This window comes from Crinia signifera, chromosome 1 (assembly GCF_055691185.1).
Source record: "Crinia signifera chromosome 1, ASM5569118v1, whole genome shotgun sequence".
Taxonomy (NCBI): Eukaryota; Metazoa; Chordata; class Amphibia; order Anura; family Myobatrachidae; genus Crinia; species Crinia signifera.
This window is the reverse complement of record NC_139217.1, coordinates 427,210,578-427,226,459: the sequence shown is the minus strand read 5'-3', so window position 1 is coordinate 427,226,459 and position 15,882 is coordinate 427,210,578. Positions and strand designations below refer to the sequence as shown.

The 15,882-nt window shown below is 42.2% G+C and overlaps 1 pseudogene; it reads right to left on the bottom strand.

The window, feature by feature from the left end:
• Window positions 1–3,885: 3,885 nt before the first annotated feature.
• LOC146038078 (5S ribosomal RNA) lies at window positions 3,886–4,003 on the bottom strand (annotated as a pseudogene).
• Between the last annotated feature and the right edge of the window lie 11,879 nt (window positions 4,004–15,882).

The following is a 15,882-nucleotide window of genomic DNA, read 5'->3' as shown; positions in this document are numbered from 1 at the left end:
CACGGGTCAAGATGAGTGAGAACACAACATCCAACACCACAGTGAGCAAATCTCCCCGATTCACTTATGTGAACAAATATAATCACACGTCTTTCCACACTCAACGTCACCTCAATAAAAACTGGCAAATTGTGGCTTCAGATCCTTCACTCAAATTGCAACAATTCGATAGACCAATGATGGCGTACAAGAAAGGCCCAAATCTAAAACAACTCCTAATGAGACCTACTGCCTGCCCAGATACAGATAGAAACATCACATGGCTCCATTCTGCACGCCCAGGCTGTTTTAAGTGTTCTGGATGTACCACCTGCAACAGTCTAACCCCAGGCACGTCATTCCCTCACCCGCATTCGGGTAAATCCATCCGCATCCGACATAGATTGCATTGCTTGATGGACCATGTTGTCTATTTGTTACATTGCCCCTGTGGCCTTGCCTATGTCGGGATGACAACCCGAAAATTTAGGGAAAGGATGGCCAATCATAGGAATTCCATCCGTAGAGCCACTGAAACTGGTAAGGCCGATCTACCCATCCCACGCCACTTCCTTGCAGCAGGCCATCAAATAGCCAGCTTGAGATGCCGTTTGATAGACTGGGTCCCCCCACTACCCAGAGGGGGTGACCGTGCATTATTGTTGAAAAAACTAGAATGTAGATGGATTCATCAATTGGGGACACTTGCCCCTCGTGGGCTTAATGAGAACAATCCTATGAACATTTTTCTACGTTAATACTTGATTTTTTGACTCATTGATTTTCTGATGTTTTGTTAATCTGTGCATGTACCTATGCTTTGTGTTTCTAGACCCTAGGGACCATCAGAATAGTAGCCTTAAGAGTCATTTATCTCTTCTATTTTTCATTAACTTTATGAATATCTCATCAAATATATTTTTCTCAACAATAATATTTTTTTTCAACAAAAATTTTTTTCATTCTTTTTCATATTTTTTTCCTTATATATTTTTTGTATTTTGAATATCTACAAATATTTTTCTCTATAGAGAATTTTTTGGATGCGGACATATAGGTGCATGCCTATATTTTCACATGTAGTTTGCATATGTATGCACACATAAAACAGTAAAAATTTTTATAAAAATAATAAAGTATAAAATAAATATTAAAAATGAATATAAAATATATATTAAAATTATTATAAAAATTAATAAAATATGATATAATATTTAGTATATGAATTTGTAATTAATAATATGCAAAGTATTATTTTTTCCATATTTATTTATTTTTTCCATATTTTTTCCATTTTTTGTATGTTTACAGTACATATATTCTTTTCTATATATATTTTTTATTCACATTTATATTTTGCTGGTCCCTCTGGTCGGTTCATGTATGTGTTATACCCTGACAATGCTCGTTTTCATATTGGCGTTTACCTGTGGTGTTAATTCTTAGCACCATTAATATTAACATGATGTGACTTACTAAACCGGATATTTATCGATCTTAGAGCAGAGTGTCAGTTCAGGTCAGGCCTTATAGTCCCCGTCTCCACTATGTACCACACTAGCGCACTTTGCGCTTATTTTTGAGCCTCTGTGTTTCCTATACTTTGCTGTAGACTGTATGGAACGCACAACGCTGAACCAGCGGTTGTGCGTTCCAATATGCGTGTCACCGCCGTCACTTCCGCCGATCCGGCTTCCGGTTTCGGCGGAGGTGGCGGGAAAACCACGCTGACGCCGTCTCAAACGGCGCCAAACGTGGTTGCACGTGATTTAGACAGTCTGGTATATAAAGCCTGACCTGGGAGATCCCAGTCACAGGCTGTCCCCTCTAGGAAGAGGTACCTACTCCCGTTTATCGCCTGATGCTGGTTTTGTCTTCACACTTAAGTGAGTTATTGGTTTTTTTGTCAATTTTTTGCTATTTATGTTATATGGCAATATATTCTACTTATACCACTGTACCATTGTTTTAGGCTCCTTGAAAAAGGTCCTTTTGTTTGGACCGAAACGTCGGGGCATGTGAATGGATGTATAAATAAATTATCCTCTAAAACCTTTTAAGAATTGACATTACCTTGTGGACTATTATTGACTTTCATGAGTTAACAACACACCTCTCATCGAGTTGTGTTTTGGAGAGTGCCCCACATCCCCATTCAGTCGACTGGGGAACACAGATATATATTGTGGGTACACATTCCCTTTGTTGGGCACCCCACTGTTGCCTCTATTTTTGTGCGAGTTCGGTCTCTCCAACCAAATATATATATATATATATATATATATATATATATATGTGGACAAAGTAGATTTGAGTGAGATGTGCGCCAGGAGATTTTTTAACAGGTGATCCTCCACGGACGTCAGGTCCCATATAGTGCAATCCCCTTTAAGTATACTGGGTGTCAGCTTAGTCCAGGAACAGCGGTGTACTGTTCAAAGGGTAGTTTTGGAAAAAGATGTGGTTTGGACTATGATAGCGACTTATTTGCACGTTTTAAGTAAGCATGGGACAATAATTGTAATAAAGGTGAACAATTTATTTAACACAGAGAGATAAGATAAAAAAAAAAATATATATACAGGGGATATAAAAATATAAAAAAGACAGAAAAAGATAATATGTATATAAAAAGATGACAAAATATTTAGTGTGTAATAAAATTGGGAGAGATAAAGTAGGTCAGTGAAGCAGACTGGCCAGACTAAAAATCAATATATTACGTATGTAACTGACTCAAAGCTATATGCAAGACCACTAAAAAAAATATTTTTAAAATAGCAGGGTATTCAGTTGCGAAAAATGAAGAATCAAAAAAAATAAATAAATAAATAAATACATAAAATATCAGCTTAACTTAGAGCAGTGCGGTGAGGAGCAGGTGACCGAAGTTTATCCCAACATGTTTCGTCCGACAGGACTTCGTCAGGGGTAAGGGACTGAATGACTGAGGCTGTATTTATGACAGGGATAGAGACTATGGTGCCGCCCCCCTCGTTAGAATTGCTTAATTGGACCAGATATAAGTTAAGCACAAAACAAATAATTAGAGATATGTGGTACATGCTACAATAGGCATCTAGTGGCCCCACTTATATATTTCTAAAAACAAGTTGTACAGAGTCTGAAAACATAATGGTAAGGTTTGGAGTGTGTCAGCTCCGTTTGGAAGGAGCGTGACATCACATCCGCCCCACTTCCGCCACACATCCGGCGTCAGTATAGCGCTACTGCGCATGTGCGCCTAGTTCTTATAGCGTTATGAAGCTTCTTCAGTTAGTAACATATGCGTCCTTGTGCGCATGCGCGTTCTGACTGGACCCTCCGTTTCTGCGCATGTGCGCTATGTCTCTGAAGCTCTGTGTCCTTCTGTGTTGTTCATAGGAGACACTCTCACGTAACAGCACTGCGGGGGTACTTCTGGTGCTGACAGTTTGGCTTGAAGTTAACTCATTCATGGCAGGCTTTGTTTGAGGACTCCCATATTTTGGGATTGTGGTAGCCCTTGCGCAGGGGGTTCAGTTTATTCTGTGAATGATTCTCAGGAATGTGAGAATCAGTAATAATGGGCAAAAAAATGAAAATTAGAAACATGATATTTTCAGGTAATTAATATGTATGTATGCAAATTAGGAATAGTAAGAATGATATATAAGAAACCCTCTGTTTAATTAATTAGTTAAGGAACGCATAATGAGCGGTATTAGAGAATACGACACCATTGGGGCACATGCACAGTGGTGTTGAGTGACGTATTCACAAAAGTACATAAGAATAACAAATAAATATAAAAGAGGAAAATTAATACACGGAATGGATGTAATGGGGTGTAAACATATTTTATTTATTAAATGTGTATAATTACAATGGTGGGTACAGTGCATACAGAAACTCGCCAAAGATGTTATATTACAGCACCCGATATTCCTGGGAGGTCCCCCTGCCCAGTACTGATCAGGCCCAGCACTGCTTAGCTTCCAAGTTCGGATGTGGTTGGGCGTCCCAGTGTGGTATGGCTGTATTGTGGTTGGTTGGAGATCCGTGCATGTGTATTGTTACCACCTATGCAATCAAAACACTAAGGCAACTAATTAGGTATAGTAATATTGGGGTGATGATATGGAGCAGTGGAAGGAGACTCTGGAGGTGGCAGTTACGGTGAAAGTCAAAGGTGGTTTATTATATTTAAATATAAGAGGGTACCATGACTGGACTTCCCAGATGGTTACCCATTCCGGTACTATTCAGCGGGAAATGGTTACAGATCACTGACCGCTCAGGGGTCTCATCTTCTTTTCATTGTATGAAGGGTGCTATCTCATAGCTCTCATTGAAGCCCTCTGGATGCAGGGTGTTCAGTTCATAAATCCAATACATCTCTCTACGTGAAAGAAGATTTGATAGATCACCTCCTCTCTCTCCGAGGGAAACGAGTTCAATGCCTCTGAATGTCAATTTGTCCGGGTCCGAGTCATGGTGTAAACTGAAATGTTGTGAAACAGCATGTGTCTGTACTTTGTTTTTTATGTTCCTCACATGCTCCTGTATGCGGATTTTCAGTGCCCTCTTAGTTTTACCTATGTAGCGGCGTTCACACAGACATTCCAGCATGTATACAACTGATGTTGTGTTGCAGTTAATAAAATGTTTAGTCTTGAATTCTTTGGTTTTGTCCTTATTGAAAAAGTTCTTTCTATTTGGGTGAAGGTATTTGCAGATATTACAGTGTCCACATTTGTAGCTGCCAGTGCATTTTGGTAGGCCTCCCTGTCGGCTGGGTTCTTCTCTCAACATGCTGGGTGCTAGAAGGTCTTTCAGATTTTTTTGCTTCCGATACAAAATTTGTGGTTTTGCAGGTAAGGATTCTTTCAGGATGGGATCCAACCGTAAGATGTTCCAGTGTTTGTTTAATGCCTCCTTGATTAACCCTTCATGGTGATTGTAAGTTGTGATGAATTTGACATCCGGTTCTATGTTCTCTTTGGGCTTATATTCAAGAAGTTTCTTCCTGTCTAGTGTTTTTGCTCTTTTATTAGCCTTCTCCAAGATGTGAGTCGGGTATTTCTTCTCCTTGAATCGGTTTGAGATGACTTCAAGTTGTGAATCTCTGTCCTCTTCCCTTTTGCAGTTACGGGTGATTCTATGATATTGGGAGTATGGGATGTTATTCTTCCATTTTTGTAAATGTCCACTCTCGTAATGTACGTAGCTATTGGTGTCGACCTTTTTTATAAAGTTCTTGGTTATTACATTGTTGGATGCACCTGTTAGTACTAGATCCAGAAATTCAATTTCTTTGTCATTGATGTTTGAAGTAAAAACCAAATTAAGATCGTTCTCTCCGATATATTTTAAAAACTTATAAAATCTCTGTTTGGAGCCATCCCAGACAATTAAAATGTCATCTATATATCGTTTGAATATGATGAGATTCTGTTTAAAAGGATGATCATTGTAAATGAATCTTCTCTCCCAGTATCCCATTAGCAAGTTTGCAAAACTTGGGGCAAATATTGTGCCCATGGCAGTCCCGCAGATTTGTAAGTAGAAGTGATTAAGAAATTTAAAATAATTGTGTTTTAAGATAAAATTCATGATATCACAGATAAATTTCCTGTGTGTTGTGGAGAGAGAGTCATCTTCTTCAAGGAACTCATTACATGCCTTAATTCCCACATGGTGTTGGATACATGTATAAAGAGATTGTACATCTATGGTTGCCCACATGTAACCTTCCTTCCACGTAAATTCCTCCATGAGGTTCAGGACTGATGTGGTGTCCTTCAGATAGGATGGTAGGTTGTTCACATGTGGTCGTAGAAAGATGTCCGCGTATTCCGATAAATGAGAAGTTAGGGACTCGATCCCTGCCACTATGGGTCTCCCGGGTGGGTTGTCCATGGATTTATGCACTTTCGGAAGAAAGTAAAAGACAGGAGTGGTTGGATTCAAATGTAGTAAGTATTGGAATTCTTCTTTGGTGAGAACATTATCCCTTAGTCCTTGTAATAGTAGGGGTCTTAGTTCGTCAATATAATTTTCTTTTGGATCTTTCTGGAGTTTAGTATAGGATACACTGTCACTTAGAAGACGTTCGGCTTCCAATATGTATGCTGTTCTGTCCATGATCACAATGCCTCCCCCCTTGTCTGCTGCCTTTATGACAATACTTCCGTCCTTTTGTAATGTTTCTAAAGCTTGTTTTTCTTTTCGCGTGAGATTCTTGTCAATTGGTTGTAGTACCTCATTTCCACATAATTCTTGTTTCACCAGTTCGTAGAAAGTGCCGATATATTGTCCCTTGGATTCGATCGGGTAGAATTTCGACTTGTTCTTCAGACCAGATTTGGAGGTGTTGGTTGGATAGTTGGAAGTTTCATCATCTTTCCTCAAGAAGTGTCTTTTCAGAGTAAGATGTCTGACGAATTTGTTTAGGTCAATAAAGGTGTCAAATTTATTGAGAGCCTTTGTGGGGGCAAACGAAAGACCTTTGCTGAGTAATGAGAATTCCGATTCGGTCAGTAAACGTTGTGATAGATTGAAGACGCCAATATCACTGGTGGACTTCATTGTAGGTTCCTTCTTTTCTGTGAGTTTTGATTTCCTCCCTCCTCTGCATCCTCTTCTTCTAGTTGTCTTTTTAGGGGGGGTGCGTGTGTTGCTTTCTCTGTAACCCTCTGTGATAATTTCTCTTTCATCTTTGTGCTGGGGCCCGGGGATAAAAAATGCTGACTGGCATTTCCCGTGCTGGTGATTGGAGGTTTGCCTGGATGGTTGGTGGTATAAACGGGATGGTTTCTTCTATTTTCCCAGTTCACATTCCAGGCTCCTTTTCTGATGGTTTCTGATGGTTTCCTGTATGGTGGTTGTGTGATGTATGGTTGTCTATTGTTTCTGGTCCAATTTTTGATTTTATTGTTTTCATAGTCATTCTTGTCCCTTAGAAACTTCTTCTCCTTGTTGTTCTTAACCTCACCTTCGGCTCGTTCTAGTTTCAGGTTCAGGACTTTTTCATTGACTTTGAAGTCCTCATTCTCTTTATGTATCTGCATTTTGGATTCATTTTCCCTGATTTCTGATTCCAGTGTTGTCAAGACCCTCTTTTTTTCTTTAATAAGAAGTTGCATTAGCTTGATGGAACATTCATGAAGGCTGTGGTCCCAATCTTTCATGAATTCTGAGTTGTCTGTCCCAAATGTGGGTGTTTTCAATATTCTGAGTCCCCTTGGGACTCGATTTACTGATACGTAATGTTCAAGTCCTTTGATGTCCCACCAGGTTCTTAACTCCTTGGTGAGTAATTTCTCCGTGTGCCAGAACATATCATCTAAGGTTTTGTCTGGTGTGGGTAAGGGGTGTGGTTCTTTCTCCTCTGTGAATATTTTATTGAACGCATCATTCCTGTTGTTTATTCTTTCATTTCCTCTAAACATAGTTGGATTTAGAGAAAGGACACTCTCAAGGCTGCTCACTTCACTCTTCACCGGGGGTTTATGTGGACAAAGTAGATTTGAGTGAGATGTGCGCCAGGAGATTTTTTAACAGGTGATCCTCCACGGACGTCAGGTCCCATATAGTGCAATCCCCTTTAAGTATACTGGGTGTCAGCTTAGTCCAGGAACAGCGGTGTACTGTTCAAAGGGTAGTTTTGGAAAAAGATGTGGTTTGGACTATGATAGCGACTTATTTGCACGTTTTAAGTAAGCATGGGACAATAATTGTAATAAAGGTGAACAATTTATTTAACACAGAGAGATAAGATAAAAAAAAAAATAATATATACAGGGGATATAAAAATATAAAAAAGACAGAAAAAGATAATATGTATATAAAAAGATGACAAAATATTTAGTGTGTAATAAAATTGGGAGAGATAAAGTAGGTCAGTGATGTCACGCTCCTTCCAAACGGAGCTGACACACTCCAAACCTTACCATTATGTTTTCAGACTCTGTACAACTCGTTTTTAGAAATATATAAGTGGGGCCACTAGATGCCTATTGTAGCATGTACCACATATCTCTAATTATTTGTTTTGTGCTTAACTTATATCTGGTCCAATTAAGCAATTCTAACGAGGGGGGCGGCACCATAGTCTCTATCCCTGTCATAAATACAACCTCAGTCATTCAGTCCCTTACCCCTGACGAAGTCCTGTCGGACGAAACATGTTGGGATAAACTTCGGTCACCTGCTCCTCACCGCACTGCTCTAAGTTAAGCTGATATTTTATGTATTTATTTATTTATTTATTTTTTTTGATTCTTCATTTTTCGCAACTGAATACCCTGCTATTTTAAAAATATTTTTTTTAGTGGTCTTGCATATAGCTTTGAGTCAGTTACATACGTAATATATTGATTTTTAGTCTGGCCAGTCTGCTTCACTGACCTACTTTATCTCTCCCAATTTTATTACACACTAAATATTTTGTCATCTTTTTATATACATATTATCTTTTTCTGTCTTTTTTATATTTTTATATCCCCTGTATATATATATTTTTTTTTTATCTTATCTCTCTGTGTTAAATAAATTGTTCACCTTTATTACAATTATTGTCCCATGCTTACTTAAAACGTGCAAATAAGTCGCTATCATAGTCCAAACCACATCTTTTTCCATATATATATATATATATATATATATATATATATATATATATAGTCGACAGGGTGGGTGTCGGCACTCCACTGGTCTCGTGGTTAAATGGCCCTGGGTGCCCTCCTGGGTGTTGGTAATATAGAGGTCTTGGGGTAGTGGCGGCACTCTCAGGTAGTAAAAATAACGACACTACACTTGGTAGGCTTAACGTTTCAATTCCCGTTATGGAATTTTCATCAGAAGCATGCTTCTGATGAAAATTCCATAACAGGAATTGAAACGTTAAGCCTACCAAGTGTAGTGTCGTTATTTTTACTACCTGAGAGTGCCGCCACTACCCCAAGACCTATATATATATATATATATATATATATATATATATATATATATGAGAACAAGTGTGGAATGGCGCACTTCTCAACTTTAGTCCATAATATGTTAAACAATGTCCATAACTTGGTGTTATTCTCTTTATTAAAAGTCTTTTTAGACAAAACGTGCTGTTTTCACCAACGCGTTTCGCCCAACAAGGGGCTTCCTCAGGGGTATCAGCTTTATAGAATAACGTTGTGGTAAAACTATAAACAGGGTGGAAAGTGTGTGTGATTCTTTCCTCTAAGCCGAAAGAGAAGGGCACCAAGCCTATGCTACTGTCTCAATCGGTTGATAACTGGCCCGAAATGTCCCCACCTCTGGTAGTAAGAGTTGTTTTGGGGTAATAAATGCCGGTATTCAAGTGGATCGCCCCTACAATTGGTCACCTGGATAAGTGTTCACTTGTCTGGCTCAGCAAGAATGAGCCAGACAAGTGAACACTTATCCAGGTGACCAATTATATATACTGTATATATAGTTTACTGTTTGTGGCGGCCCGGCACTCTCCCCAATGTTTCAACGTGCCCCGGTGCCTTCCCGGAGGGGATAGGTAGGCTGGCAATGATGGGCGGCACTCCGAGGAAACTTCCAAAGGTTTTAATATCGTGAGACAGAAACCAACGTTTCGGTTGTGCGGTAACCCCTTTGTCAAGGTGCTCAAAAAACAACAGTGCAGAATGAAATGATCTTACCTAAATAGGTGAAGAGGGACACTCCTCCACGCCATATCCCCGGCCGTCCGCGCCAACCCAAAAGCCATGATGCGGAAGTGAGTCATAAACAGGCGGAAGTTGTCGGGCGCTGTGCATCCCTGACACGCTGGTGAAGCGCAAACTACTGGTCGCCATAGCAACCTTCCGGGAGATAGAGTCCCGTTGTACAGGCGGATCAGTGTGATGCGGGCGGCACTGCAGGGAGAGGCATGAAACAACGTCAACATTCAAAAACTAGTGAAAAGTGAAAACATTACAATGTGTCGTGATGCTGCTAAGTACAGTGGGCTAGCTCGGAGCCGTCAGTGCTCGTTAGTGTTAGATGACCCTGCCTGTTATGGCAGAGAAAGGCCGCTGAGTAAAGCATGATGTGTACATATAGTCAAGTGAAGCATATATAATGTGACAAACTGTAATACAATAGAGTACAATTAAAAAGTGTTCTCAGGGGGGCGTGGCTTGGCAGCCATTCTGGAAGGCAGCGTTTTTCCCCAGCTCCCACATCGCCCGCATAAAACCCCTATCCCCCGCACCCCTGACCGCCCAGTCACCCCCCGGCTGCCTTCCTATCAACCCGGACACCCGGGCACTGCTTACCGCGGAGCCGGGGAGAGCTTTCCGGCCCTCCTGCAGGTTGCGGCCTAGCACGCCGGGCGAAGACGGGGACTAGATTTCGGCCGCAGTTGCGGCGGCGGCTGCGCACGGAGGCACTTCGGAGGCTCCTGTCAATCCCCGCTGCACAGCGGGAGGGGCGGTCCTCCACCCACCACCCCCGGCCTTGCTCCTACCGCGTTCCTGCCACCATCCAGGCTCCGGGGGGAAGGCCGAGGCTGGGGACTCGATTTCGGCCGCACTCGCGGCAACAGGCACCCACGGGTGGGATCCAGCGACGCCTGCCCGCCTGGCCATCTCTCCAGCACAGCGAGCCCTGGCCTGCACCTCACCCCACCACTCCACCAACATTATTCTGGCTTCAGGAGAGGGGCTGCACCGCACCGTGGGACCTGGACTTCTCTGGCCACCAGGATTAACCATTCACTGCCTCCACACCTGGCTGACTGTCCCTCCATTAAGGTACCCAGTGGCAACATATGTGTCCCTGTTTGTGGGGCTCCGTGTCTGCTTAGGCAGGCGGGGGCTTGTTCGCTGGGGAGGCCTGGGCCCCACTCCCTGCGGTGCCTGATATATTCCCCCATACTCTGCTAATCGCTATACTACCTGCTGCTGGGGTTCTGCCACTGTTGGGTGACGTGGAATCCCTTGCTATAACCTGATACCAGACACCTCAGGTCCCCTTCGACACCCCTTTCTGCGGCTGCCCCCCACTTGATATACGCAGCTCATCTGATCCACCTGTCTCCCCTGTTGAGAGAGAAAATGCTGTGTATTAACCATTTATCTTATTTTTTTCTTATTTTTTTTTTCAATATGACTGATCTCGGCCTCTACACTTTCATCCACTCCCTCTCCCTCAGTAATCTCTCCGTATATGAAAAAGTTTCAAATGTCCTCTCCGTATATGAATACCGTTTCAAATGTCCTCTGCGGACCCTGCTTTGGCCCCCTCCAAGGTTACCACTTGTGGACACTCCACGGATTCTGACCGTTCCTCCACCAGATCTATCTCTAAAAAAAACCCCGTAAATCCACTACCAAACCCAAGCAACCCAAAATGAAGCCGGCCGACATTGCGGCAGTGCTTGGCCCCTTATTGGATGAGAAACTGGCTGGGCTCAAAGAGGCCATTGACTCCACTCTCACTCACCTGACCCACCATTCCCAGCGTCTAGACGAGGTTGAACAGAGGGTCTCGTCTTTGGAGGATGACCAAATGCAGGCCAACGCACTGTCGACAACCAATCTAGAGACATTGCGGCCCTCCAGGAGAAAATAGACGACCTGGAAAACAGGAGCCGTCGCAATAACCGGAGAGTGGTGGGTATTCCTGAATTAGTGAAAGGTCCTGAACTCCTACACCTCCTATCAACTTGGCTTCCTGAGCAGCTAGCACTCGATCTCAAAGGGATCCCTCTCGCCATAGAAAGAGCGCACCGCATCGGACCGGATAGGCCCAACCGTGGGGGACGGCCAAGTCCTGTTATAATGAGGATCCTCAATTACGCAGACAAAATTAAAGTTTTGGATCTCTTCCGCAAAACTGCTCAAATCTCCTACAATGGAGAACGCCTACTCGTATTCCAGGACTTTTCCGCTTTGGTGGCCGCCAAGCGAAAAGAATTTACACCGGTCTGCAAACATCTCATTGACTCCAGCATTAAATTCTTCCTAATATACCCGGCTCGTCTTTGGGTGTTTGAGGATGGAAAGCCACGCTTCTTTGACACCCCAGAAGATGCAAAAGTCCATTTCTCTATCCCTGACACTTGAACTATGCTCCTTCCTCTTTCATACGGTTTTCTCCCCTTTTGCTGGAACCTAATGTAGGTGTTGTTAATTATACCTGTTGCCACCTCATTCACATTTAACTGTACGTTGGCTATGATGTGTGACTATTTTCACATACTGATTATTAGTTAGGCGACCGTTGGGTCTCTATATGTTTTATTACTAATGTTCTCTCTGTTAGTTTATAGGTTGTTTTTTGTTTTTGTCCGCTCTGACCTCCAGCCCATTCCCTCTGTGGGATACCCCCCCTTCACTCGCTGGGACGGAGGGGGGTTTCCCTTATCATGTACATCATACTATATGATCCCGCTCACAGGAGTTGGTTAGCATAACTGACCATACTCCTTCACCCATATCCTCTGGGAGAGATGCCCCTCTTCTCTCGTTTAATGTTATCTCCTGGAATGTAGAGGGCCTAAATCACCCAGTCAAACGCCGCAAAGTCCTCACACATTTACAACGTATGTCCCCACACATTGTTTTTTTACAGGAGACCCACTGGGTTGATGGCTCACATGCATCTCTGCTTCATTCACCAACAAAACTAGAGGCGTGGCTATTTTATTTAACAAAAATCTACAATATTCTATAATCAGGAAGTCTATAGAACCCGATGGTAGATGGTTATCCTGCTAGATGTACTCATTGATAACATTACATATACTTTGTTCAATGTTTATGCTCCCACGAACTCTAATGAATCCTTTTTTTTCCTTAGTCCTACAGAAATTGCTTTCAGGGGAACATACCAACCTCATCCTTGGAGGAGACTTTAATGCAGTCATTGACCCATCCATGGACAGATCAGGGGTGAGTTCACGCCAGCCTCTAGCACTTTCTAATCTTCTTTCACCTTTATGCTCTCAGCTCTCCTTGACCGACCCTTGGCGTATCTTACATCCCCTACAAAGAGATTATTCATTCTTCTCTCACCCCCACTCGACACACTCTCGCATAGACTACTTATTTATCTCAGACCATCTCCTTCCCAAGGTGACACATACCTCTATTCATGACATCATAATTTCTGACCATGCCCCTATCTTGCTATCTATTAGATTGTCCCTTCCCCAATCCTTCACCAAATGTTGGCGCTTTCCGACCCATCTTTTTCACTCTAATGATTTTCTATTGCATCTTAAACATTCATGGCTTAACTACACTACTGATAATACAACTCATGTTAATGATCCCCCACTGTTTTGGAATGCTTCGAAAGCAGTACTCAGGGGACACATTATGTCCTACGTATGCTCTACTCGTAAACGGTTTACACTCCGATTGAAAGACCTAAGTGAGACTCTTACCGAGGCTTACAGAACTTATAAACACTCTGACACGCCTGCTACCAAGGAGGCGTATCTATCCTCTAAACTGCTTTAGGACACCTTTCTCACAGAACACGCCCAGAACAGTCATAACCATTTTAAAAATAAGCTACATAGATTTGGAAACAAATCTGGCAAGCTTCTGGCCAACCTGATCAAAGGATCATGCTCCCGCACGTGGGTCCACACGATCAAACAATCAGGAACACTTCTCACTGATCCCAACGCCATTTGTGCAGAATTTATGGATTTTTATAAATCTTTGTATTCAGTAGGCCCAGACAATATAGCTGAAAGTGAAGCTTTTTTAAATGCCTCTAATTTACCTACACTCTCACAGGAGGAAAGTGACATGTTAGACAGCCCTATCACAGAGGAGGAAAGACGTACCACCATTAAATCCCTCCCTAATGGCAAAAGTCTGGGCCCAGATGGCTTTAGTGCTGAGTTCTACAAGCTACTTTGCCCTGAAATTTCCCCGACTTTGACCCTCCTTTTTAATCATATTCTGACCTCAAAAACCCTACCACATAATTTCAACGAAGCCAAAATTATAGTCATCCCGAAACCCGACAAAGACCCCTCCCTTGTCGGCTCATATCGCCCTATATCCTTTCTAAACCAAGATTTTAAAATCCTAACGAAATTAATGGCTAATCGCCTGCAGAAGTGTCTACCACGTTTAATCTCGCCTGCCCAGTTGGGCTTTGTTAAAGGGAGACAATCTGTGATGGGCATCCGTGCAGCTATTGCCGCAATCTCCTATACTCGTCTCCACCAAATCCATGCCAATATTCTATTGAATTTAGATGCCGAAAAGGCTTTTGACCAGATTGCTTGGCCTCATCTCCATAGAGTTCTGGCTAGTCAACTATTTGGTGAGTCTTTTCGAGCTCTTATTAAATCCCTGTACACCAACCCCATAGCTAAAGTAACAGTCAACAACGTCACCTCCCCCTTCTTTCCCCTTGAAAGAGGGACCCGTCAGGGATGCCCCCTATCTCCCTTACTTTTTAATTTAGCACTTGAACCGCTCCTCCGCTATATTTCATTGTCACCTCACTTACAAGGTATTTCTATAGGCACTAGGGAGTTACGTACAGTAGCTTTTGCAGATGATGTTCTCCTCTTTCTATCCAATCCCAAATATTCTGTCCCTTTTCTAATTGATACAATTAATAGATTTTCCTCTTTTGCTGGATTTTCAATTAATTTTCAAAAATCCGAAGCTCTGGCCATATTTGGCCAGGCACGGGCAGGTTGGTCCGCTCCTTTTCCCTTTAAATGGGCTCCCTCTCACATAACTTTTCTAGGCATTATTCTTCCCCCGCATCCCCATAACCTATACACCTGTAACATCACTCCTGTTATTCAAAAAATAAAACAGGAACTTGCTCTCTGGCAAAACTTGCCTCTTAACTTTCTAGGGCGCTGTAATCTCTTTAAAATGGCTAGCTTCCCCAAGCTCTTATATCCTTTACAAATGACCCCAATTTTGCTTACCAAATCTGATCCGTCAGCACTTAATGCCATGATCTTTAAATTTATTTGGAACTCTAAAAAACCTAGGATTAGTCTTTATAAATGAATGCAGACCGCCCAAAGAGGTGGTGTCAACTTGCCTAACAATAAATATTATAACCTAGCCTGTATTCTTCGCTTTGCAGTAGATTGGATTATTGACTCCAACACCTTTACAGATGTATCTCTAGATTCCCAGCTTTGCTACCCTCTTTCTCCTAGCTTTATTCTACATGCTAAACCCTCCCAATTAAAATCCAACCAATACGACAACCTCCTCCTCTCTTCCACTGTTTACGCATGGCGACGTGCTAGGAAATCTCTACATTTAAAATGTTATCACTCCCTGTCTCTCCCATTTCAGAACGGCAAAGCCATGTCTCCTTTCATTTCTTGGCGCTCTTTAGGCATTTTATCCTACGCCACTTACTAAATACTTCACACGAACCACTAACTTTCGATGAAGCCATGTCACGCTTTCATTTGGCTCCTCAACATAAATTTGCTTACACCCAAGCCATTCACTATTTAAGATCCATACTGCCCAAACTAACACCTCAAGACATTACAAACCCTCTTGATTCTGTCATCCACACCCGTACACATACCATATCTACATTATATGCACGAATATGCCCTGAATTGGATCCTGATTCGGACCTTTCGAGTCTCCACAAATGGACTTCACAAACCACGACCCTTGACCCTGACACCATTTTATCCACATTCCTTTTAAATCTGAAGCTCATCCCTGCTAGCTCTTATCAAGAAATGTCCTACAAGATCCTCCATAGGGCATACTTTTCCCCTAAACGTTGCCACCTGATGGGTACTGCTGATTCCTCTGACTGCCCAAAATGTCACTCACATGAGGCAGACATATTTCACTGCTTATGGTCTTGCCCCCATATTCAAACCTTCTGGAACACCCTGCATAATTATGCTGTCTCCTCATT